This window comes from Phodopus roborovskii, unplaced genomic scaffold (genome assembly GCF_943737965.1).
Source record: "Phodopus roborovskii unplaced genomic scaffold, PHOROB, whole genome shotgun sequence".
NCBI classification, from domain to species: Eukaryota; Metazoa; Chordata; class Mammalia; order Rodentia; family Cricetidae; genus Phodopus; species Phodopus roborovskii.
In genome coordinates, this window is record NW_026126447.1 from 22,694,036 (window position 1) to 22,700,305 (window position 6,270).

The window sequence follows — 6,270 nt, forward strand, 5'->3', positions numbered from 1 at the left end:
TCTGACACCCTCACACAGAGAAACATTTGAACAAAATAACGATGCACATAAAAGTGAGCTATTTTTTAAAAAGTAAAGAAAATATTTAAAAAACAAACTAATAACAAAGAAACCTTGGGCATACTTTCTATGATTTAGTTAGCATAATGTGGTATAGCACATATCTATGTAAGTGTCCAACTGATAGTGAGCTCAAGTGCACATGCACATCAATAAAAGAAAGGATACAGAAATGGTGGTGTAGTTACAAAATGGACTGTCAACCAAGAGTAAAAGCACAATGACATATTTATAAAAGACAACAGTAACCAAAATGGAGACAAAAATGTGTTATATGTGGAAAGCCCTTAGAGACTGGGCAGTGTGGTAACTCTCTGTGCAAAGTCCTAGGGTCGCTCCACAGAACCACAACTTGAGTAATGATGATGATGATAGTAGTAGAGTTTTAACTGACTCCAACTTTCCTCATGTCTATTCAGTCCTGCCTCCATGACTCTAATATGGCGACTATGTTCTTTCCTTCCTGTCTGCAGCGTCCCCATTCCCATGCCTGGTCCTTAGCATCCTGTAACACATGGATCAGTTCACATGGTCTCAGACCCTGATGTACTGCTTGTGTAGATTTTTCAGCATTTAAAACTAGTCTCCCATATCAGACTACATATGCCTTAGGACAATATACACAATTCCTTTTTCTCCATCTTACTATGTAGATCTGGTTTCACTGGTCTTATTGTACAGCTATTTAAATGGTGGAAGGATTTTATTGCAATGGCTGCATGTCTAAAGCCCATATCTCAAATTCACAAATGCTGTGATGACTCAGCTAGATTTCTGGTTTCTTTGGGAAATTTCCCAGAATGGGGCATTTTTCTTCTAATGAGAGATACCTTAGAGAATCTAAGTGAGGGTTAACACAAAGCTAGAAAACCAGGGATAAAGAAGTCCTCAGAAGGAAGGCAGACATTTTCTTGGGCTCCCTTTCTTAGTGCTTTCCATGTGAACCATTAGGCCTAAATGCTAGAAATGGTATTTCTAATGGGCAAGCTAGTGCAGAACTGAAATCTCAGAGCATGGAAAGTTAAGGAAGAATACGGAGTTCAAAGTCAACCTTGACAATATGAGGAATCAACAACAACAACAAACCCTAGAACAAACAAAACACACACTGTTTACTGACTTGTGGCTATTACTCAGCATGGCTCTCAAGGTTGCCTTTTTTATGTTCTGGAGTCCAAATTTCCAACACCAGCAATTCTTCCTTCTGGCAGCCTCTGCAGAGTGGCCTCGTTCATTTATCATAAGCCACAAAAGCTCTTCCACACTTTTTTGTGGGTTAGCAGCTTGTTTCTTTGTATTCCAATGAATGGATGCATCAATTTGTCTGTTAAACGAGGAAATCTTGGTTGCTGTTAATATTTGGCAATTATTTACAGATATGTGTAATTGTTAGACTGTCAACCTGCCTTCCAAAGTAGCTATGGGTTCTGTGTTCTCATCAGTGTTGAATGCTGCACATGTACTCAAGATGTGACGTTTGATGGGGTTTTAGAGTTGGGCTATTCTAATGTATATGAGACAGTAACTAGCTGTTGTATTTACCAATTGCCTAATGATTAATGATGTTCCCATACATTCAAATAGGAGATGATAGAAGGGAAGTTACTGGAGATGACTATTACATAATGATCAGCATAGAACCCTTCTCCTCTGTGTTAGTTTCCTGCGGTGACCACAATGAACATTCTAAAATATGAAAACATTTAAGACAAAGCAAATGTAATTGTGTTATAGTTCTGGAGATCACAAGTGCAAAATAGATCTTACTGGGCTGCAAATCTATGTATAACCAGCACACATTCTTTCTGGAGGGTCTGGGAGTAGTTATTTTTTCATATTTTATAAGCTGCATGTGTTCTTCAGCTTACACCCTTCTTCTTACATTTTTAAATCCAGCTATGTTGGCTGAGTTTGTCTTGTATTATTCTTTCTGATTGTCTTTCTCTCCTACATCTAAGGATTGTTGTGATGGCTTTGGGTTCACCTGGCAACCTGGATAATCTTCTAATATTTCAGACTTCAAATGTATCTGCATCTAAATCCCTGAAACCAGTGACTGTATGGATAAAGAGGTTTCCAATGATGTAATTAAGCCATGGATCATGAGATAAGAATGTTATCCTATATTATAAGCTCTAAATTTGATTAGAAATGTCCTTGTAATTGGAAAACAGTATTTATAAAAGGAAAATAGATGATTCCACAACAGAAAGACGATGACAACTTTTCTAATAAAGTTTTAAAAATGAATTTTTTTCTGAAAAATCATTGAAAAGAAAGTCTCCAAGACATATTGGGGGTTTTAGTCAGTGTGCTGGCCAGTTTTATATGAAGTTGACACATCCTATAGTTATCAGAAAGGAGGGACCCTCAAATGAGAAAATGCCTCCGTAAGATTGGGCTGCAGGCAAGCCTGTAGGGTGTGTTCTTAACTAGTGGTTGATAGGGTAGGGCTTATTGTGTATGGTGGTCTGGTGGTCCTGGGTAAGAAAGCAGGCTGAAAGCCATGGAGAGCATGCCAGTAAGCAGCACCCCTCCATGGACTCTGAATAAGCTCCTGCCTCCAGGTTCCTGCCCAGTTTGAGGTCTTGCCCTGATTTCCTTCAATGATGGACTATGATGTAGATGTGTGAACCAAATAAAAATCCTTTCCTCCCCAATTTGCCATTGGTCATGGTGTTTCATCAAGGCAGATGTTACAGGTATTCTAAATTCTTCCCATTCAAAGTCTGTCACAGATGTCTGTATGTGTACTTCTCCAAAATGAATTAACACTGTGTATCCAACCTAAACATCTACCTTGCAAAGTAGTTGCTTTGTACCCATTTTTCAAATGAGGAGCCTGAGGTTTGGGTGTGTCAGAATTTGAGGGTCGTTTTCTCTTTCTTTTCCTGTTTATGCAATTTGACAGTTACAGAAATCTCACCAAATGGAATGTAGTAGTCATCTCTAGAAAAATCTCCCTTTCAGCACTGTTTCACCTGTGTTATTTTTTATTAGCTAATTTATGTACTTGGTTTAAAAATTGGTAGCAAAACAGATACAGGGGGCTGGAGAGAAGGCTTAGGGTTAAGCACACTGGCTACTCTCCCAGGTTCTGAGTTCAATTCCCAGAACCACATGATGGCTCAAAACCATCTATAATGAGATCTGACTGTCTGTAAAGACTGATGTCTTGGTTTCTAAAGCTAAATCTATCTGTCCTTACTATTTCCATTGGTTTGGCAACTCCTGAAACCGAATAAACGTGTGTGTGTGTGTGTGTGTGTGTGTGTGTGTGTGTGTGTGTTGGCTTACAAAGTTACAGCTATAAGAACCTAAAAGTTCCTTCATAAGTAGTTGTATGCAAAGCGATTTCTCATCTGGAAGGGAGTGAAGCTGCCGGCATGGCTCCAGCAAGGCTACGTGGAGGTGGAAGGACCCTTCCAGGGTCGCCAACTCACAGCTGGAAAAGCTCCAGAGGATTCTGCTTTCTCGGGTGGCTTTTCCCAAGGTACAGCCTTTGCTGAGTCCTACTGGTTCTGAAGTTTTCCTGGGTCTGTGAGCTGCCTCTCCCTGCCCAGCCCTCTAGTTAACGCTAGCCTTTCCCTGCTCGCCTAGCAGCTGCTCCCAGGTGAGTGTGTTGAGCTCTGAGGGGGCAGGAGGCTCGAAGCTGGTTTCTACTGCTGGGTTCCTGGTTCCGGTGGGCAGCTGTGCTGAGCCCAGAGCTCCAGGCCTACGAAGTGAGGTGGAGCTCCTTGTACACTTCCGGAGGCTGTGGACAAGGAACCTCCACCTCTGGGGCAGAAGTGGGGAGGGAGAACCCTACAGGTGTGGAAAGGGATCATCAAGTGGTCACGGGAATATGTTGGGACTAGATGAGACTAAATGACAACAATGTCATTTGTGATCTTCCTCCATGACATCTTGGAGTTTCACTGTGTAGCCCAGGTTGGCCTGAAACTCACACATCTCCTGCCTCGGGATTCAAATGGACTAGGGTATAGTGAGTATAAATGTGGGACACCTTGACTCGCTTATTGTACATTTTAAAAATAGGTTTACATGATGCAGATACTATATAAAAGCGTAGCAACCATGATCTGATGAGCCTGAGTAGCAGTGCAGCACTATTCCTGCTCTGGAGGTGCATTGCATTCTGGGGTGTGTATGGAGTAGAGAGCTGGCAACCTCACCATAGATCATGCCAGGGAACCCAGCCCAGCTAGGATTCCCATAGTCCTCTGTACCCAGCCTGCAAAAGAGATGTGAGATGAGGGGGGTCTGCTTTGCTACTTAAGCAAAACAAGAAAAACAAAACAACTCGAACCACTTTGCTACCTCTGGTCAGTTAATGACCAAAGTACAACCGTGCAAACCCAGACTCCCTGGAATTCCCTTCCACCATCTTAAGCACACCTCATCTTTCTTAAGACAAACTTTGTTTGACAAATCTTGTTTCTCAGATGCGGGCATATCTGTGTATAGTAGGAAGTATACGAAACAAAAGTATCAGAAATAATGTCTGTGACTCAGTGAAATTGTTAAAATGTCTAGTCTTCTGTTTTGTGTGAGGATTCGTTAGTCTCTGGCACAGTGTCCTAATAAGAAAGGTTGACGGAATGAACGGATAAAAACTTTTTTTTTTTCCCCCGCTAAGAGCCTTGGGTCTACAAATTTGCCGGAACTTTTAGAAGAGTCAATAACCCTTTTGAACTTTCTTATTTCGCTAAACGGCTGTTATTAAGTCAACAGTACCGGGTAGAGGGTGGGGCGGGGCACCAGAGAGCTGCTCACAAGAAACGGAGCTGATTTCAAAACACTTTTTGTAAAATGATCTAGAAATAGAAGAAGCTGAAACGGGATTTGGGGACAGGGGAAGACAAATCTATGTTTTAAAAATAAACAGTTGACGTTTTTAAAAACATTATTTCCTTTTATTTTCTTGTAAAGCAAGCTGGCCTCCAGCTGCTCCCGCCTCAGCCTCCCACGTACTAGAATCACAGACGCGAATCGGGACCAGCCAAGCGCTGTTCTTTTTTCCAGAGGTGGATCTAAGGTGGAGACTGACCGGGGCAGGCAGAGAGGGGCTTAGCAGGACTCTAGGGGTGGTCCGCGAAATCCGAGACACCTGCAAACAAAAGAGAAAAGACCCGCTTTAGAAAGCAGCCCTAGGAGCCAGTGCTGCCCTGCCTCTGCCGTGCCCAGGGCTGTGTGCAGTACGGTCCCCCAGCCCAGGACCTCGCTAGTCTCCCGCAACAGTCTCTCCTCTCCACCCCGTACCTCCGCCCAGTCCCGGGTTTTCTCATCCGCTCTAAGTCAGCGGCCGGAGCAGTCCTGAGAGCTAGTGTCTTTTCTGCTGCAAAACCAGGGCTCTAGGAAAGAGGGTGGCGAATCCTACCAGACTTCAGGCACCCGTGAAGAATCACCTCCCTGCCAAGGTGCCTTCGATCCCGGGAGCACACCACAAGGGGCTCTGGAAGGCATAGGACACCCCCACCCCACGTGCGCGCTCACAGGTTGTTTCCATCTGGTCTTCCTCCTCCAAACCTATTAACGGCTTCTTGTCACTTGTTGGACAAAATGGACTTTCCTTCTTTTAAGATCTTCGTGGCTCCCATCAGACCCGCCTACGCTCACTAGTTCTCCTCCCCATCTGTTCCCGCTGCGGCCTTTGCATAAATGAGCCTCACTCCGGAATTCTTCTTGTAGCTTCTCTAATCACGTTATTCTGATCACACTCCTCTGGAAACCTACTCATTGAACCTACTCAACACAGAACACAAGTTTCCAACCACATGCTGCCTGGAAGAAGTCCGCACTGGAAGGGATCGTACCCACCAAATTAGGAATCACCCAAAGCCTCCCTCCCTCCTCCTGCTGGCAGCTTGGATTCTGTACGCTGCAGTCAACACCGTCACTTACAGCGGGCCAGAGTGAGACTTCTCCGCGCTCTTGTTCTAGGATATATTGTAGTGTCTTCTAAGTCACGTTTCACACTAAATATTTGTGTTATTTCCATGTATTGCTTTATATATCTTATTTTAATTAAAAACATTTTCTCTTTAGCAAATAGACTTTAAACATGAAATTTCATGTGTGGGGATAGAGGGATGATATCCAAGAAAGAAAGGCTTCGCGGTTGCTGAAGGCTTTGAAAGGCAAAGATTTATACTCATTTGTGGTTTAGCCATGTCTCCAAGAAGTGGAAAGCTTAAATTTTATGTTTAA